Below are 21699 nucleotides of genomic sequence, written 5' to 3' on the forward strand. Positions count from 1 at the left end.
AACACTATGCATTTTGTAGAATTAAAAGAAATGCTTAAAACGAAGTAGCTTTTGTTTAATTATAATAATATAATTTATGAATTATAATTCTGGGATTACAATATTTTTAATTCATCTTTAAATTTGGTAAATCTATTATAAAAATGTGATTGCCAATAAACTTCTTGGAATACTTCTATTCGAATTTGCAGAGTTTGCAAACTCAAAGGTTAATTATGTTTTTTATATTGAAAATGTAACTAAATGACAGACGACATTTCATTTTTCCCCTATTCGTTACAATATTCCTGCAGAATAATTTTTTCATAGAATAGTTAATATTACCTCGCGCGTTAATAAATAAATACAAGACTTTCGTGACTGAATGTATGATGCGACTATAGATCAACCGATACACTAAAAAAAAAACTAGATTTTCCATAAGCTCGTTATATCGATGTCCTAAATAATCGTTTCATCGGCAGCGTTTAATGAGTCACGCCTTCGTTAAATGGATTTGCTTCTAAACGCATCACTGTCTCGCAATAACAACATCTATCGATTAACGTATTTACATGTCTGGGGCATTTACGCGTTTAAAGATAAACACGTTCCTATCGTTCCCTACAGAGCGGTTTAAATGTCATGCGTGTCCACGGCGAGATAGGGCCGAACATCAGAGTCCTTTGATCAAAAGTGTCACGAGCATTCTCGTGAGTCGCCGGTTAAACGGTTTAAGAGTTACTCTTCCATGCAAATTCGATTACCGTACTTTATTTTCTGCCTCATCATACATACCTGTATCGTGGAAAGGTGGTCGCACGCGATGAAATCGATCGGAAGATTCATCGGTCTTCGCGCGGCTCGTTTTCCTAACCTCTTATTCTTACTCACCGTATCCTCGCCAACACGCATCGAACGATTACTAATATAACATTCTAAATCCGTAGATTTTTGATTTTCCTATAATTTTGTTCAACACAGAAAATTATATATGAAAATACTTCGTAGTTTGTTAAATAAAACTGTTAATTATTTTCGATTCTCAAGAGGTTCAAAATGGCGGCGGTCCTTTCGTACGATCGTCGACCGATCTAGAAAACAGATTCTAATCACATCAAACGCGATAGTACGTTTGTTTTGATCACGTAATAAAGTCTCAATATCAATAGTAGATTGATAAGAATTTGCAACATTTTTATCCTCGCTTAACCGCTTTATTGCGTGTCTGCTGCAATAGAGTTGACGCTTAGCACGTTGCCACGCCTTCGTAAGAATAAATTCTTCGCGTGACGCGCCATTTTCGAAGTTTTCGATTTTAAACAGGTTTAGGTTCGAAATAGGATTCCATCTGTCGTCGCTACGTTCTTGATTCGACCTATAAGGTGCCCGGACTGCGAGGCTCGGACAATGGTATAGCGAGGGTGAGATAAGTCTCGGAAACCAAACAGATCAACTCCACTTTGAGAACTGTTATACTCTCGCAAATTCATATAAATCACTCAACACGACATGCTTCGGACCTTGTTGTTTCATTTCCACCAGTCATTAACATTTCGTGGCTACTTCTCTTACTCTGCAACTTATTAATAGAATGCTTTGTTTGCAAACATTAGAAATCTGAAACCAGTCTTCGTTTTCCTTAAATACTACTATTATCTTTTATATGCATAAATTTCTCGATGTTGTTATTTGGAATTGATTAAATGAAAATTGAATTTCATTCAAATTTAATAAAAGATAATTAAGTTGTACAACAGACCGACACACGTTATGGTTCAATGTCAGATAGAGTTTTTAGTTATTTCGAACACGGTAATTCGTTTCTGAAGAGGTTACTAGAATTGTTGACATCGAACGCACTTGAGTACACTCGAGGATACCGTCTTCGTTCCCTACAGTTTTTACGACGTTCCTATATTTATTCCACGCACTACGCGATGTTATTCTTGAAGGACAAGTGGGTTCCAGGAATCGAGAGCTGTTATCTTTCGCCAGCTAGCTCGCGTCTGCATCCATACTTAAACCACAGCTGTTATACGTAAGGCGTGAGTGCATTCGGGCTCTCCCCATTGGTAGAACGCGTGTCACCAATCTCGTTCTACCAATAGGAAGCTCCAACGTCCGGTGCGTCTACGGTAACGTTAGAACGGAATTGAATGAACCGAGTATAAGTAAAAGACGAGGACGAAGAAACAGTGAGAGCGAGACACAATGAAAACAAATGGAAGACAGTGAGAATAAGAGAAAAACAGAGTTCGTCCGGCCAATTCCAGGAAACGACGGAAATAATTACGTGACAATACGAAGAAGAGCATTATTGGGTCAGATAAAAAATGGCGTTTATTAACATGTTGACTGCTACGGCAGTTTTTCATATCTAGCGATGACCTCGATATTTGTTTAAAATTGCAATACGAAATATGGAAATATTCGATGATTATATGTATCGATATTGAATCCTTTTTTTTAGAAATTAGTTTTTTTTGGTATACCGTACAATCTTTTCACCCGGTATCGTAGATGGCATTGAAACAAATTCTGCGATGTCAGATAAAATGGCTTTTCTTCGACAACTTGCTTAGGAAATCATTTTTAAAAATAAGGTTTCTTATTAACGTGCAAGTCAGCAGAATTTTGTACCGAGCACTTATCAGGTGTCCAATAATAATACGATTACGTACCCATGAACAAGAGATCGAACCTACGATAAAACTGTTTGATGCTTACATGCAGTTACAATGTGTCTATCCACTGATTTACGTTAATGCTCGACTTACGAGTCGATAAGGGACTTTATTACATTTCAGAATGATTTTCCAAGGAAGTTATCGAGGCGAAGCAATTTTATCTGACATCGTTGAATTTATGTCGATGCCGACTGTCGGATTGAATTAAAAAAAAAATGTTCGCTCGATTGGGAACATAACAAGAACAATCTGCGAGATTCGATGAGGAAATTTCACATGATTCGCACATGTTTCCTTATGGGGGCATCTAAACGTTTCACAGATACAGCTATTTACTGTTTTGCCCCGAATATTAATTTATGAATATCTGTACGACGAAAACATAATTTCGTCTTGAAAAATAAATGTGCAGAGATTGTCGCGGTAGCAGAACTTATTTAATTATTTATACAGGGAGTTCAGCCAACCCTGGGAAAAATTTTAATGGGAGATTCTAGAGACCAAAATAAGACGAAAATCAAGAATATCAATTTGTTGATGGAGGCTTCGTTAAAAAGTTATTAACAATTAAATTCAAAAATTTCAAATCGTTCTGGAAAAATTATTTTCGGTTGCGGGGGTCAATTACAATCATTTTTGGTGAATACACATACCACCGAAATCCTGTCCAGTTTCGAGAAAAAAAATCAGGTAGGTGCTGAAATTTTTCGGCGAAAAAAAATTTTTCAAATCGGTCTAAAAAAATTATTTTCGGTTGTGGGGGTCAATTAGAATCATTTTTGGTCATTACACATACCCTCGAAATCCTACGCACTTTCGAGAAAAAAATTCCTTACCAAAAATCTAATTAGGTGCCTAAATTTTTCGACGAAAAAAAAGAATTTCAAATCGGTCTGAAAAAATTATTTTTCGTTGCGAGAGTCAATTGCAATTATTTTTGGTGAATAGACATACCCTCGAAATCCTACCCACTTTCTAGAAAAAAATTCGAAAAGGTGTGAAATTTTACGACGGGGGGAAAAATTTCAAATCGTTCTGGAAAAAATTATTTTCGGTTGCGGGGGTTAATCACAATCATTTTTGGTGAAGAGACATACCCCCGAAATCTTGCGCATTTTGGAGAAAAAAATTCAGTACGGGTGGAACTTTAAACGTTAATAACTTTTTAACGAAACCTCCATCAACAAATTGGTATTCTTGATTTTCGTCTTATTTTGACCTCTAGAATCCCCCATTAAAATTTTTCCCAGGGTTGGCCGAACACCCTGTATATTTCGTGTATCTACAAACTTATCGTAGTAGTTTACAGATACGAGGATATGGTTAATTGTGTTGTAAGGTTAATTTTAGGGTTCAGCCGGTTGGGGAAGTGCCCCGTTCTACTACTTTTTATTAATAAAAAGATTACAACCGCCGTGGTCGTTCACAGCCTGCGCTATGCTGCGCTAATTTGCACGCCGGAGGCTGCTGATAAGAGAGGGAAAGCTTAATCGAGGAGAGGGAGGGGCAAATCATAGTTACCGATATTGTCTTCTCTCTCGACCGCTCTCACTAGTTACGTATGCACATAGAAACTCATACACACACATACATACATCCATACATACAACAATTGGATCACAAGAGCCATAATGGAATATAGGTCTTGCATTTTAAACACGAGTAACTTTCTGAAATGATCTGGATGGAACATGAAATTTAATTAATTTCGAAAGGATGCATAGATACTTGATCGAAATATTTATATTTATCACGTGCCCCCTAACTGATGTTTTCACCAAATATCATGACTTTATGAGGGTAATGTTTTGCATGCCTCAGAAAAATTTTAAATTTTATTTTCAAAAGCTTTACTGTCGAGCTAATATCTTAGGGTTACTGTTCTGTCTATCGTAATATACTTTATTGCTTTACCGTTGGAGCCTAACCAGATCGTCTTTTACATCCCTACAATCAACCTATAAACACAAGTGAAACATATGTCGCTTGGTAATAGTAATTTTTAAAACGATACACGAGGATTTTGCCTGCATTTAGTCACAGGACTTGCAATTCCTTTTCAATTGTCTTTTATAATAATACTTCTCGATCTTTTTAAAATGCGATTATAAATAGCGTAGTGGAAAATGCAGCCTACGTAATATAGCTTTTATTAACATGTTATAAATAAGGTTGTAGAAAGGTTAGAGTTCATTTTACTCAATTCTCAATTATTAATCTTAAAGCAATGATAATAATGTACATACTTTTGTGATGTATAAAATCGTCTCCTAACTATTTCTAAATATCGTTTTTTAAATGCTCGAGACATTCGACTGCCATTGTTGTTCGTTGCATTAAAAGGAAAAGAGCATCTCATATCACGCGCGTATAATAACTCCTGAAAATGGAATTAATCCACGTTTCTTATCTAACGTTCCCTATTTGATTAAATGATCAAAGAGGATATTTGTGCGATTATTCTTTACGACATCGAAATGGGTGAAATCGTGGTGCATGATAAGGCAAGCTCATCGTCATGCAACAAGAATGATGGTAGACAAATTCAGGGGATTAGAATACTAAATTTTACTACGTCGTAAAATTCTATATTCCACATTCTTGAATCTTTCTATAAAGAAATAAACTACATTTCATTTAACAAAATCTAGTCCCCCCTTCCCTTCTACCAGTCTACCCTAAACAATTCAATTTAAGGGAAAAACAAATGTTACATTGTTTTTCTTCCGTACTATTTCTTTTGATTTTCGAATTTCTATTCTTAAAAGTTTCATTTGTCTATAACTGGTTGGAAATAAATTACATCAGTTAACGAAACGCGTCTACAATCCAAGTCTAGGAAGGGTTAATACCGACGGACTTAGACCGTATTAACAATAGTAAAATACAGACAGATTATATTGCATAATTAATTCGACTTTTATAGTACGGCTTATCTGACGAAGTAGGACGGTGTACATAGCGTAGGTGTTTATCCCTCTGAAATATATTTAGTCCTTGTGCGAGACAAAGAACAACGGAAGTAGAATGATAATCTATATTTTGTTCGGAAATAACGACGCACACATAACGTGATCAACGTTTTCACCAAACCAAAAATAACACTAACGAAATAAATTCCATGTGTCTTTTCAATAACAATTTAATTATAGAATGCATCCGGACCTACACTGCTTAAAACACTTTTAATTTTTCATTATACAATTATTATTTCTTTTAACGAATGGATGTGATTTATATAAAATAATCTCGATGAAATTTGATCGATTGCCCGTGTAATATGTTAAATTGCATTTCTAAGAATTTAAACAGGCATTGATTTGACAAATATTGATCGCGACAAACGTGTGATAAACCGCAATGCGTCAATTATGTAATAGTCATTAAATTGATCACAGACAAGGGTTACGATTATTCGTATAAATAAGAGACTATTTACAAGAATTTTATTTTTATTATTATACAAATGAATAACGTTCAAATATTTAAACGTTTAGTTGAATAAATTATTTCACGTACATGTCTGTTGTTTCTTAATAAGTAGGGGGTGATTACTAAACTGTTCTGTGGCGTCGCCTCCCATGCTCGCCACCAGAGGGCTCGCGCTCTTACAAGCGCTCGATCGACCCTTTTTAATGGGGTATTCTAGAGGCCAAAATACGACGAAAATCAAGAGTACTAATTTGTTGATGGAGGCTTCGTTAAAAAGTTATTAACGTTTGAAGTTCCAACCGTACTGAATTTTTTTCTCGAAAATGCGCAGGATTTTGGGGGTATGTCTATTCACCAAAAATAATTGTAATTGACCCCCGCGACCGAAAATAATTTTTCCAGAACGATTTGAAATTTTTTTTTTTCGTCGAAAAATTTAAGCATTTAATTAGATTTTCGGTAAGGAATTTTTTTCTCGAAAATGCCTAGGATTTCGAGAGTATGTGTAATGACCAAAAATGTTTGTAATTGTCCCCCTCAACCGAAAGTAATTTTTTTAGAACGATTTGAAAAATTTTTTTTGTCGACAAATTTCTGCGTCTACCCGATTTTTTTTCTCGAAAGTGGATAGGATTTCAGGGGTATGTCTATTGACCAAAAATGATTGTAATTGACCCCTGCAGTTAAAAATATTTTTTTTAGAACGATTTAAAACTTTTTAATTTCACCGAAAAATATGACCACCTACTCGAATTTTTTTCTCGAAAGTGAGTAGGATATCAGAGGTATGTCTATTGACCAATAATGCTTGTAATTGCCCCCTGTAAGTAAATATAATTTTTTTAGAACGATTTGAAAAATTTTTTTTGTCGACAAATTTCTGTGCCTACCCGATTTTTTTTCTCGAAAGTGGGTAGGATTTCGAAGGTATGTGTATTCACCAAAAATTATTGTAATTGACCCCCACGACCGAAAATAATTTTTCCAGAACGATTTGAAATTTTCTAATTTAATTGTTAATAACTTTTTAACGAAGCCTCCATCAACAAATTGATATTCTTGATTTTCGTCTTATTTTGGCCTCTAGAATCTCCTATTAAATTTTTTCCCAACATCCCAGTCGTCTAAGACCGGGCCTGCTAGAAAGGCCTTACTGATGAGTCCCACTAGTAGGGCCCGGACGAAACGCACCCCCTCCTTTCCTTTACACGCCCCCTACGAGATTCTCACGAGTTCCTAACAGCAGCACAAAGCAGCAGCACAGGTTTCTGACATTAAATAAGTGGCAATGATCTAAATATAAATAGCATTATATTTGGAACAATAAAAATATAAACGAAATTATAGTACAATTTATTCTTACGTTACCGTGTGAATGAATTCTCCTATTGTATTCTGGCAAAAAGAACGCGGTCAGGCCACGCGCGAATAATTTATGCAAACTTACCGACGGATCCCACTCGTTTCATACTTTTTATTGGACACTTTATATAGACACGATCGACGACAGACACCGCGCCACAAAGTGCATTCTAGTTTAGTAACGACGAAAATAAACGACGTGTCTATGCGTACAAAAATAGCAATAATTGTGGCAATATTAAACGAGACGCGAACAGGACATTTTCTGTTATGTATAAATAAATTTTCCGCTTTTATCAATTTCCTTTTTCAACGTTTCCTCGGTTACATTTATCTGCATTGCAATTATCTTTAACTTCGATTAAATATCTTCATGAATTTTTATTTAATTTTAATAATAGTGAAAATGTGTGAGGGAATTTTTAATTTTTTAATTCGGTGAAAATTCTATAAAAACTGATTCAATTTTGTAGAAAATTTTGCATCTGTCAATTAGTTTGTAGACTGGTATTAATGACTAAACTTAATAAAAACTCTGTATGCGTCAGCTGAAGCGTTAATCATTAAATGATTTATAACAAAAACGCTCGAGCTTGGCACATGCATCGTCTTTAAAAAAAACTTTGAATAAAGTACGTTACTCTTCGCAAGAACTCTTCAATTACCCAAGTTAAAATAGTTTTGAAATAATTTTATAAATTAGAATGGGTAAAATAATTTTTCCAAGTTAATACAGTTTAGTGTTTTAAAAGATAAGAAAATGGCAATTTGGATGGAACAATTACCGAGATAATATTTTAAAGAATATTTTACAACCAGGAAATGCAACAAGCAATATGTGACAGAACTATCAAAGTGCTTAAGCAAAATTAGCAGTACACTATAAAACGCTTAACGCTGATATAAACCGGGGAAAATACCGCGAAAATCTTAATGTTTAAACAATTTCCCACGAACTTTAAGCTACATAAAACTTCGTTCGATCGCACTTCCGGAGAGAATTATTATTTCATGGTAAATATCGCTATACCCGCGACTGTAAATGTTCCAAGTTTCAAGGCTTCTTACACGGAACTTAATTGTTTTCGCAAAGCGATTGACACTGTGCAACTGTTTAAATTTAGAATATTCTCTAGAACAGGTGCTTCGGCGAAAACAGTTGTATACGCGCATAAATTATGCGAAACCCGTGAAACGTACTAAATGTATACAAATACTAGATAATTTTAGTGAAAGCACAGATATTCTCTGCACGTACAGGACGATTCTAGAAACCGGGACAAACAGTACTTTTCTAACCTAAGAAAACATCAAATCCCAATGTTGCACGAATAACGAATGCAATTTGATTAAAAATATAAATTATTTGTGAACCTGGGTGGCTAACATTGGAAACGACGCTACTAAGAATCGTACACGATCGTTTACTAAATTCTCGAGTTCCCTGTAACGTATACATGTATTTCGACCGAACGGACATCCGGTCCACCACCGAGTTATAATCGATATCGAAGCGAATTCACGAGGTAAAGCACCCGATTGCTGGCACTTTACCAACGATTGGCTCATATGTTTATTAACGCACGATAGAAGAATGTGTAACGCGCATCTAAACGATTCCATAACGCAATTGCACCGAGAAGAGCGTCGTGCTACGAATGCCAATCCGACCTAGAGATTCACCAACGACATCTAGCTACGTTCATTCGTTTTTGCGTGAACGGTCCACCTACAAAAGCAACGCAAATTAAAAGGTGGCGTGAAAATTCTTTTCAGTCGTATTCGACATACCAAATTAAATTTTCGACTTTAATAGATTTCTATTTTTGTGAGAAAATCTTGGTACTTATATTGTTCTGTGCGAACACTCTTCGAATCTGTTCCGATATCCTCGTATTTTAAACTTAAAGAAATTTTAATTATTCTTTAACCTCCAATAACTTGCGAGGAAATTAATGGAAAATTAAATCACGAATTGATATTTCTTATTTTAATTCTAGAATAATCATGGTTATCTTTGACTTTATTCAACAAAATTTTATTACAAATTATAATTAGGTAAGAATATATAATCATGTATCGAGTAATTAACTGGACTTGAGCAGTTGATTTGGTTCGAACGATTCTAACCTAAGTCGGCTCGGATTGTATTTACAAGCTGCTGGGGGACACCTCTACGCTCGACGGAGGTCGCACGAGCGATTGAAGTTGGTCGCGTCTCGAAATTCACGTGCACGCACGAACCTCAAATATTTACGGACAAATAGAGCAAGATAGAGATATAGTTAACGCTCGGCGAATGATGACGAAATCGTTGCAAGGCGCGCGTAAAACTTCGCCACGGATACGAAAGGCGGTGCTCGTGAAAGCGTTTACGGCTCTTAAAACGCGTCGAAAGTATGGAATAACAAAACTGCGAATTTCAACACCTGCTGTTAATGGTAAACGCGTGGAATTGCAGATTTCGATGCAGTTTAAAAACGAAACGCTTCTATCTTATTACGTTGCGCAAGATTATGGTATATTGGCACTGTTTACTTTTTGTTTTGCTACGTTAATAAGATTCGAACGTTTCATTAACACGTTCGCTGACCACGCGGTTTTTTTCGGGTTATCACGTTCTCTGTATTTCTGAACACATATAAATTCGTATGAACGCGTTAAACGAATCGTCTTGAAATAAATAATTATCTTCCATTGTCTGCACGCGTTTGCTCGAAGTCCCATTGTGTCTGAACGTACAGCAAAAATTCATATCGCTGCACTGATTCGCTATCGACAAATATCGGTTTCATTTTCTCGTTATCGCGTACGTATTGTTATTCTTTCGTTAAATCTCGCGATTACCAGATCGAACTAACTTGAACTTAACCTAATATACACCTAACCTGGCCGGACGAGTTTAGACAGCTAATAGGTTAGGTTCGACTCGCTTCGATTTGAAGTGTCGACGATATCGAGAGCGTGGGCGCGATAACGGGAAAGATCGTGTATCTAATCGAAGATCAAACGTTCGATATATCGTTTGTTTTCTGCAATTTTATACGTATCGATTTCGACGATCCACGAACATAACCTAAACACCGATAATCAAAACAAACATGTGCTTGAAAAAGTATTTAATTGTACAAATTATCTACTATTCGGGTTCAATTATGAACGTTAAGAACAAAAATAAAACGTATCGCTAACACGATGAATAGGGGCCATGATTACAGTTACGGTCGTGTACGTTGAACACAGTCTTCAATTATTATCACAGATTGTATTTTTGTCAGCTGTCAAGTCAATGAAAAAACGATACAAGCATCTGTTGTCAGGAAAGAAAATAAAAATAAACATATATATATATATATCGTTTGATAAAATAGATATTTGTACGTTTTGCGATTAAAACACCACTGATATCATTTTCTGAGTTTGCTTCGGTGGGGTCGAATAATATACGATGCTAAAATATAATTAAAGCAAACGAAATATAAATTTTTCCCCCTCCCCCCCTTCTTCAACTATTAGATTTTTTTCGTATCAAACGAAAACGTTAAATTTCTAAATTAATGCTTCTTCAAATTAACAATATAAAATTAAAAATCTGTGTGTTTGTGACCACCCTTATAACTCTTACTATTTTTTACCGATCCGGATGAAAGTTTGTAAAGTTGACTGTTATGCTCTGATAGAAAGTTTGAGATACATCTACAGCAACTTTTTATCGGTCATCGTTTCGTGTCCTTCAAAATATATTGGCATTCTACCGTCGGTCGTGCGATTTGTCACACCCAGATTGACATTTAAATATCAGATCCACACGAAACGATTAAAAAGTTTGATAGCGTTGCTTTTAACTGGTGGTTGTCCATCAGACTGTTCGGTATCGCGCGTAAATCGTATCACAACAGATTTATGATTGATCGTTATAGCCCGTAATCTATTACGAAGAAACTTCGGACACTTAAGCGTGAAATAAGAACGTGCATGAAAACAGATAAATCTTTTGTACAAAGGTGTTTGCAAACATAGACGAGGGCACTCGAAAACCTCGCCCACGCGTGAAAATTCTTCGATATTCCGTGCAATACATTTTTGGCACTTCTTTGTACGTGTAACGTCTACGAATATTTGATTTATTATATTATGGGTTTATCTAAAGTATTTATCGATTTCTAAAGCGACCATTACTACCTAATTAAAAGCTTTACCAAATCCGATAACAGAAGTGTTCTCGGACGTTTGTAAGTGTTGAAACTAGATTATTATAAAGCAATAAAATAATTCGCCTGGCACTCAATGTATTACCATTTAAATTTGTACAGTTTACATTAATTGTTGCTATATAATACTCCGAAGAAGGCTTTCAAATATAGACAAACAAACAAAAAAAAGTCTTCACGATTTGAGCAGTAAAAGTAATTTACAAGCAAAACCCTCCAGCATATCAAGGTGTACGATTTTAATTAGCAAGAGTTACGACGTTTTAAGGATCTGCCCGCCGTCGCAATAACGATTGGAAATCCACCGTGACAAATTTACGCTTCGAAGCGGGGAGGGAAAAAGGAGAGAAATGAAGAAGAAGAAGGAAATTGAATGATTGCAACCGCTATACGTTGTAAAAAAAAAAGTTTAATTACGTAGGCAGAGCGTCGTAAAAGACAGACGCGTACCAAGGGCTAAATTGTCTGATACGTCCCGTGAAATGTTGAGAGCTGATTAGCGAATTAAAAAGAATCCAACGAACGAGCACGGACGAGCCCTAGAAGCAGACAGATTACAGCTTCGTTTCGTTTCGCTCTACCTATACACGAAAGTCCCTGAAACGAGAACTGCCTACTTCCGAGTAATAAAGCCCAATGCCGTAATCATCGTGATTTAACGACACCGACCCAACTGCCGCGGAGGGTCGGTCGTGCGATCGTGCGAATCGTTTTTCCGAAGCAAGCTTTCGTGTCTTCGTCGCACGGACGGCGCAGCGGCCCGAAGACAATTTCACGATTAAAACTTGCCGCATTTCTACACCGAATAAGAGTTAATTCTTGACAAATAAAACACTGCATTACAGATGCAAAAAAGGGAGGTTAGAACGAAACATGAAATACGGATGAAGGAACGAGACTGAGAAACGTAATGAGAATTAAAATAATGTAGAGGGCGCTCTCACCCGGGATCGAAGCGTTAAATCGTAATATGTATACCGTTGTACGATTCATTCGCACCTAATACTGCTATAAGCTTCTTATATCGATTGTTGTGGACTTAAGGTGGCTAAAAATACTCATTCTTATTAATAATAATAGGTGTCTTGACAACAGTGATGTGTAAAATATATTTTAAAAACTACTCGAACGAGTACATTATTCATTGTTGAATGTTTAGTATTTAGGTGTGATATTCTCGATAGCCGTGCATCTACGGAATATTTTGGTCGATGCATTTTAAGGTTATTTCCACGCCAAATTGATCGAGAAAGTAACGGCGACGTTTATGAATTTTTCAAAAGAACGCTGTAAGGGATATGGTAAAACAGTTGTTGGATTTTATTCTATTACAAATAGGGGGTATAAATAAATTTTTTAATTCAATTTTTATTATTCATTACCGTCGATATGCAGCTCTCACTGTACCCCTGTAAAAATGAGACCGCCTGGCGGACGCCATCGGAACTAGTTACAGGATCATCTGAAATATGAAAATCGATGAAATTAATAAAACTTATCTCGACGACTGTGATCCTATTCGTGGTAATTAATTTTGAAACATTCGTATGGTGTTTTATATGCGCGAAAAAAACAGATTCCATCTCTTTGTTTAACTATATGTCAATAATCGCTAACAATAACGAATAAGGCTTTTAGCCATTGAGATAAGTTTTTATAATTTCTTCTATTTTTTTTTTTTTATTTCAAACGATTCTGCGACGAGTCATAATCGTTGCCGACAAGCAATAACTAATTTTACTAATTTTTAATATACATTTTTGATGAAAAGTCTCCCTTCACAGGTGCGTCGCCCTCCATTTTGAAAAAACACTGCTAATCTTTGTGATACGTGCACCCTATCGTTGGAATCTGTACCATTGTTAAAAGCTAAAGTTAGATTTGTTCTCAACTTCTCATAGATCCTTTAAACCTTCTGTTTTAACACATTGACTGCTATACCTAAGAATATTCTAATTGTTTATTTATTTTTACAATGCAAAACTTGATATAAAACAAAAATTCGTTTCCCTAATTTTGATTAAATTTTACACTCATGCGTACGTTCGTTATCCAAATAACCACAATCATAACATAATTTTTAATTCCTGAGGGGGATTTAAAAGAATGGATTGAAACGGCAAAAACGAAGCAATCAGTATAAGTGCTCTGTAAAGTCTAAATAAACTGTTACATTTCCAACAAAACAACGTAATGTTGTAAGAATCCTGGGAACCGTTTGGAAGAAGTTACGATGCGTATAATATGCAAATATGGTGGTGTATATGCTGCCATAGAGGGTATGTATTACTCTGTGTGTTTACGAACTTCAGTTATTGACCATAAAGCGCAACGAAGTTATCCGGCGTGGGGTACTTAGCGATTGGAACTCCCCCTTCAATGTTTCAATAAATAATGCAACAGCTTCTATTGGACGTCGTAATTTTTCTATGTATATATTCATCTACTTTCTTGCTAGTCGTAGAACATTTATCAAGAAGTCTATCCTCTGGCAATTGCATCGTAAAAACTTGTGGTTTCTTTAATGATTCCAATGCAAATATCTTTGGCGTAGTAAATAACTGAACGCTATGCTGTAATGTCTCGTTCCTTGACAAAAAATCGGTACGGCCAGTTGCCATAGAGGATCCGAGAATTTTTTCTCGAACTATTTCTACATGAATTTTAAGATTGTTTAACGGGGGAAAATAATTGATTTCTAACAACTGATCCCTGTTTGAACTTTCTTTTTCTATTCGAATTATTTTATTTACGTGTATCTAAAAAGAACGAAGTACGTTTCGTTTCCATAGCGTCTGAAATTGAGATCTATCTTTTCGTTCCATTGCAGTTAGCGACCCGTTTTTCAACATTATCTTGAGAAATCCCCTCTTCTGTGATTGATCTCAGTGATTCTGTAATCATTAACACGAGGCAAGAGCTATCTTTTCAGTCTTCTTGTCTTTTCAGTTTTATTGTTGCTTTCACATTTTTACAAATCAACATCTTCACAACGTTTGGAAGCATGCTATTATAGTTTTCAAAAGTTTAGTCTTGTTGCATTACTTTTCATTAAATACCATGACGATAACTTCGAAATCGATTTCCTCTGTCCTTTCTCTATCCAATGCCTCTATAATGAATTTTTAAAAGTGCATATACGTACTTCCTTGCCAATTGCATAACAGTAACCGAGAAACTTTCCTTTCGGTTGATCTGTATCGCTCTAACAAGCAATCTGTATCGTTTATAACCAGCTCGATACACCCGCAACGATTCACCGTCGTTTTGCATCGAATGTTATGCGGGCGTTGCGTTTATCTGCAAGTTGCACGCTCGTTCTGAATTTCGTAACTCGCGTGAGTCACAAACGGTACGCGGATAAACCGCAGCTCAGCGTTTAAAGAACCCGTAATCGACAGATTAAGATCGTATCGATTTAACGATTCCAGGCGACTCGAGTACCTTTTGACCTCTTTCGCGGGAACAGTCCAAGAGCCGCGACCTATATGCGATATTCTAGGTTAAGAGTCACTTATGGAAAATGATCGCCGTTACCTTCGATACTGTGCCGTATCGCCACCATTATCGTTGCTCGATTGTGTCGACAAACAGGTGGCGATACGGGGGAGTCGAACGAGAGTAAGGAATCGAACAGTTTCCAGAATGTCTGAAATCTGTGTTACAAAATGGCGGACGTCGCGTTACGAAGCTTCTCGACCCAAAATATTCGAATGTTCTTCTTCCATTAAATTTATATGAAATAAACAAGCTTTGTTCACGCGTGTTAGTAATATGTTTTTTTTTAAATTAATAGTAACATATGTTAGTAATATGTTCTTTTAAATTAATAGCATATACAAGATGTTCGATCAATCCTGGGAAAAATTTTTATGGGATATTCTAAAGGCCAAAATAAGACGAAAATCAAGAATACTAATTTATTGATGGAGGCTCCGTTAAAAAATTATTAACGTTTAAAGTTCCGCCCGTACTGAATTTTTTTCTAGAAAATGGGTAGGATTTCGGGGGTAGGTCTATTCAACAAAAATTATTGTAATTGACCCCCGCAACTGAAAATAATTTTTTCAGACCGATTTGAAAAATTTTAATTTCGCCAGAAAATTAAGCACCTTTTCGAATTTTTTTCTCGAAAGTGGGTAGGATTTCAAGAGTATATCTAATGACCAAAAATGATTGTAATTGATCCCCGCAACCGTAACTAATTTTTCCAGAACGATTTGAAATTTTTTAATTTCGTCGAAAAATTTGTCCACTTATAGAATTTTTTTCTCGAAAGTGAGTAGGATATCAGGGATATGTCTATTGACCAAAAATGATTGTACTTAAACCCTGTAACTAAATATAATTTTTTTAGTATGATTTAAAATTTTTTAATTTCGTCTAAAAATTTCACCTACTCGAATTTTTTTCTCGAAAGTGGATAGGATTTCAGGGGTATGTGTATTCAACAAAAATTATTGTAATTGAGCCTAGCAACCAAAAATAATTTTTTCAGAGTGATTTGAAATTTTTTAATAACTTTTTAATGAAGCCTCAGTTAAAAAACTGATATTCTTTATTTTCGTCTTATTTTGTATATAAGAAATGTTATAAAAAGTCTTTGCCAGTGAAATTACAAACTACAATCTATGTAATATCCAGTCGATTAATTACTTTAACACCTAATTTATTCTTAGGATGTTTTATCACTACACCACTGCATTATAGTGCAATTATTTACCGAAAAAATAAAAATAAAAATAGGAATAAACAATAGTAACAGAACGAATAATAAAACGTAAATATTAACAAAGAAAATTACAAAACAAACTTACGTTTGTAAATGAAATAATTTGATTAGAAGGAAATAGAAATTCTCTCAGGTTTTGTACTTAATATATGCAATACTATTCTCCTTCTGTAACGATTAAAATATTTTATATTCACGCCTATTTCGCTGCTTTGTATTCTAATTTTGTATCAATTAAATATGGCGATTCAACAGGAACGCTCGTTAATCGTGCTAACGTGCCTCGCGATCAAGACATACGTTTTAAATAATTTAGAAATTCCATTAATTTCGCGTTCGTTACACTCGAAACGCGTTGAAACTAATCTCTCTAATCGCGACGCGTAGATATTCTAAAATTGGCCCGCGTTTAAATATTCAAATGCAATTACCACTCGCGATAAAAAAAAAAAACGTTTCTGTTTTACAATTTTATCTTGGATCTTGTATCCATATAACAACCGCGAAAATAAGCGATGCCTGGGATTTAAATATGCCTAAGCGCGTAAATTCTTCGTGTACATTTCGCGTGCCACACCTTCGATAAATAATCATTAAATCTTTTCCGACACTCGATGTTCAATTTCTTGGTTTCATTTATTTTTACTAACTCCTCGGTAATTGTCTATTCGATGGAATAATACAACGAAAATCGTGCGAAACATACATTTTTCATTCGCCATTGTTCATACGAGAAATCATACGAATAATATTTAAAGCGAACAAATTACAATTCGAATACAAATTACACGCCGGTGGAGAACCACTGTCTCAAACGCTGAAAATGTCGGAAAATTCGCCGACGAATATATTATTTTGAGGTTAGATTTAAAGGCAGCGTTTTAGCTGCAGCTTGTTTCTTCGCATACTTTAATTTCTCGTATCTAATCTCTCGCAAGCAAATGAATTTTCACTCCAATAAATATTACCCCTCGACGATCCATAAAGAACTACTCGATAATTAAATCCCTATCTCTGGCAATATATTACAGTGCAGCAATTTGCGGCGGAAGAACAACCGAGAACCATTGTCCTAAACGCTCGAAACTGTGGCAAATTCTCGACAAGTACATAATATTACTTTGAGGTTAGTTTGGAAAACGGAACACCATCTACGTCTTATCTCTTTCCATGCTTTATTTCCTTGTATTTCATCGGCTGCTACAGAGTAAGTTAGTTTTTACTTTGCACGTATAGCGCCGCCATAAACACCGTGCAACAAAGAAAATAAATACATATAATTGTTTTTGCAATGCACTACAAAATTCACACCACATGTGCGAATACTTCCTCTACACTTGAATATTGTTACGTAATAACTGTTTACAATTTAGGAATATATTACATTATTCGATATGTACTTCGAGATACTTGAAACGAAGATAACCTTCAAATCTTCCTACATCCGTCCTGTCGTAAAACAATTTCTACGTGTCTTCGTTAATCTAGGGAACAATTGAACGCTAGATACACCCGTATATAAATAGCGATTGTATTATTGGCATGGGTGAAGATTATATATCGTATTATGTGCGCGATGTTAATTTTCGCAGTTAACAAGCACCACGGAATTCGAACCATGCGAATCGCCTATACAAATACGAGAACAAGGCGGTGGGGGGAACGTTTCGCGAACGACACATGTTAACGATCACGTCGAGAATCCGTACAGTCTTTTTTAATCCGTTACCACGAACGCGTGTACCATCTTCGTACAAATTTATCTTCGGTCGCGTACTCATATAACTCGCGAATCGCAGTCTAGAGTTGTTCGAATAAATTTTCATTTGGTTAAAAGATCCTCCGTATTTTACACTCTGTCACTAACAGCAACTGGAAACATAATGTTACATTTTTAGAAGCAAAATGTTTTATTAACCAATCGAGACTATTATCTTGTGCACTGGCATAGAGATAAAAGAAAAATATGTATCAGACTAAACGACCAACTTCATTCGGTTAATTTAGCAAATATTTATGTAACTCATCGTTGCACGAATAAGTCGACGATCCATTATTGGAAAATTAATAGAGTTGTCGTTGTATAATCTGTATTTTTATTAAATAAATATTGTGTTAACCTACCAATTCGTTAATAAAAAAAGTGTAACTATAATTTAACACCAAAAAAATACAAATTAATGAATTCTCTACTCTCTGGGAATTTTTACCTTTCTGTAGTGACACAAATACCAATTGACTAATGGAATAAAATTTTCATTCGGTTCATTTGTCAAATATTTATGTAACTCATCATTGCACGAATAAGTCAACAATCCATTATGGAGAAATTAATAGAGGTATCGCTGAATAGTCTAAATTTTCATTAAATAAATATTGAATCAACTGATCAATTTGTTAATTATAAAAAAATAGTAATTATTATATACGACATGATTTCAATTCCTTTGCATTAAGTCCAAAACAAATGTATATATTTTTTATTTCAGAAGTTTAAAAAAGAGAACAAAATGTTTTATTAAGCATAAAACATTAATTACACTAATGCGAACCATTTGATCTTTTTGCTTGTCTTTCTCGTAACATTTTCGCTTAACAATAAAACATATCTTGATAATATACAATTTATTTATTATTTATCATTATTCCTGGGAATAACGAATCACGAAAATGCCATTCAAATGATTCTTTATATAAGAAATAAAATTCAAGTAACTGTGGTATCGAATTAAATTATTATTCGAATAAAAATATACTCGATCACGCATAAGTCATTACTCATCGTTTCTTCTACTCCTTATTTATTGTACGAACAAGTTTTGTCCCTCTATGTCACGGATAATACGCCATATACATAGTTTCAAAATGACGCGCGCGTGAAATTCGTCTCGCGAGCAAACTGCACGCATTGGCACTAATGTTCACGTGTGAAAACATTTGGCTAGCAGTAATGATCTACGGAGTTACGCGTCAAATTATTCGGCAAATTTGTTTCGTTTATCTCCCCGATTTATCTTCCATCATGTTTATATTATATTTATGTAAATATATCTATATGTATGAATTTATGTTAAGTTTAAGAATACATTCGAGATTGAGATCAGGTTTAAAAAAAGGCATTTTTACCATTGCTTCTTATGCACTTACAATAATTAATCGTTGAACTCGTCATGATGTGAACTACAAAGCATTATACAAAATACTTGTTAATGTGCAAAAAATGGCCTTCCAACCTCGGGAAAGAGCTTAAATAAAATGTATTGAAAATTAGGATCAAAACGATAAATTATATATTCTCAAGTATTTTTCTATAAACAAGATCTTTTCGAAATCTTTCATCGTTACAAGACGGTATGTAGCCTCGTATCAATATCATCGATAATTCCTCAGAGAACGACGACGTAACAGAATTAGTGAAATCGTATTAACAGACTACCTTATAGGTTGGAAAGTAAAAATGTTCAAGTAAGTCTTGTATAAATATAAAGAGTTCTTTAGAAGATGGAGTCGTGCGAGGCTCGGCGAAACGCTGTGTCGATAGTTGGCAGTTCGATTTTACGACGCGAAAAAAAAATCATACGCGTTCCGTTTCGCGTAGATTCGGCGCGTTGATTTTATGCAGAGGCGTTCGAAGTAATCGGCAGAGCACCGGGCGGATGGACCGCCTATAACTTGCACGTTTAAGAATTTTGCTATCTGAAAATAGACTAATTGACTTATGTAATTCGGTAAACGCGGTCCCTCGGGTTTTCGTGCGTGAACGGAACCGCACGGTCTCCAACGGCTGCGAACGCAACACACCGGTCGCGCGACACAATATTACGAAAGAACCTTTGATCTTGCCGGTTACGAGGCACGCATCCGCGACAACGTGAGAGCCCTTATCGCGAGCAAGCTCGTCATTCGCGGCGAGGCCAACGATGCAGCTAACGAACTACTCGCGGCCAGCATCCGGCGCCGATCCTAAAAGACGCGTTGCTCGGTCCCGACCATCGGGAAGATCCGCTGGATTTAACCTTCGTCGAGATTACAGACGGTACACAAGGCCCGTGTTCTCGAGTGGCCGCCGATGGGAGGATCCCACTCGACGCGCCCCGACTTTTATTGCACGCCAGTAAATCATCCTGGCGAGTGTGTCCGCGAACGCATGCAGCGGAGAAAGAATTTCGTAATCCCAGACCTCGGGGATAATCGTTCGCGGCCGAAAGGCACTGCTAACCCGGAGGGAATTGGGCGCAGGGCGGAGCCTACGAGTATTCGGTAGACGTAAAAGCGCAGGCGATATCGCGTCCACCGGGGTTACCCCGGCCTTCTGATCAATATTAATACGCGATACCGACGAGAGGGCGAACGGGCGAAGACCGCGGCGGGTAACGGACACAGGATGAGAAACGGGAATGAATTATCGCGTGTTCGATCGGTCGCTCGAAACGTGCAACGCACGAAATAGATCCGCGACACGATAGGGATGGCGAACAGCGTGTAAAAAGGAAAGGCAAGGTTCACGGGAGCGGGAGAGAGTACACGCTATCGATAAATTGTGTATTTACCGCCAATCTAGGAACGTCCACAGTCTCGTCGGTGCAGCCCACCTCGACGGTCGAAATGCCACAGCGGAGACCCTCGTTTCTTGCCCTATCGCGCAGCATGCAACAACTTTCTGCTCTCGTGGGCCGGTCCACGGCACGTCATCGGCGAAATTGTTCGCAGGAAATCACCGCGGCTACTGTCAGCGAGTCGGAAGGGCGCGGAGATCAGGGTTGAGACACTGTTCACACACGTACATACACTTTTCTCGTCGATCTTCGCTTTCAGCGAATCTGTCCGTGCACGAAGCCACGGGCTTATTTCTTGGCACTGTCGTCGCTGTCACGTATATCCACTCGTGTAATGGTTCGGTCGAGTCTCAAGCATTTGCGCGTGTGGTTTCGGTCACCACGGCAGTCCGACCTCGTAAGTGCAACTACGATACGTCCGCGTATTGCATTCTTTCAAGAACAACTGTGCGATCGCGATTTTCGGGTCCCTAACATTTACGGTGGTGCCCCCCTATGGCGAGCGCGGTCGAAGTGCATACAGTAGACAGAGTGTCCTCCGCGACTACGATCGCGCTTTCATGAAGCGACGAAACTTTTGCAACGTTTCTCGAATCCACCGCCAGGGGGCCACGAACAGTCGCGTTTGCTCGAAAGGCACTCGTTCAACGATGAACTATCTTTTAAAATAAAATATTTTATTTAGAAAAATTCTTCGAAGTAGTATTTTATCCGAAGCTTACTGAAATTATTTGTCA

At 36.5% G+C, this 21699-nt stretch overlaps 1 protein-coding gene across 4 annotated transcripts in view; it reads right to left on the bottom strand.

Moving 5' to 3' along the window:
* Positions 1 to 21453, bottom strand: part of LOC122398586 (GTPase-activating protein skywalker) — a 48847-nt gene extending 27394 nt beyond the window's left edge. For 2 of the 4 annotated variants that reach the window (XM_043398626.1, XM_043398625.1), the window contains exons 1-2: positions 20957 to 21452; positions 13057 to 13136 (exon numbers count right to left, since the gene is read on the bottom strand). The gene's annotated coding sequence lies outside the window, so the exon portion shown is untranslated. Of the gene's footprint in view, positions 1 to 13056; positions 13137 to 20956 lie in introns of all 4 variants that reach the window. The other 2 variants (XM_043398622.1, XM_043398623.1) reach the window with 2 other exon arrangements.
* Between the last annotated feature and the right edge of the window lie 246 nt (positions 21454 to 21699).

This window comes from Colletes gigas, unplaced genomic scaffold (genome assembly GCF_013123115.1).
Source record: "Colletes gigas isolate AHSC1104 unplaced genomic scaffold, ASM1312311v1 Colletes_gigas_Sc00011, whole genome shotgun sequence".
In the NCBI taxonomy this organism is placed as follows: domain Eukaryota; kingdom Metazoa; phylum Arthropoda; class Insecta; order Hymenoptera; family Colletidae; genus Colletes; species Colletes gigas.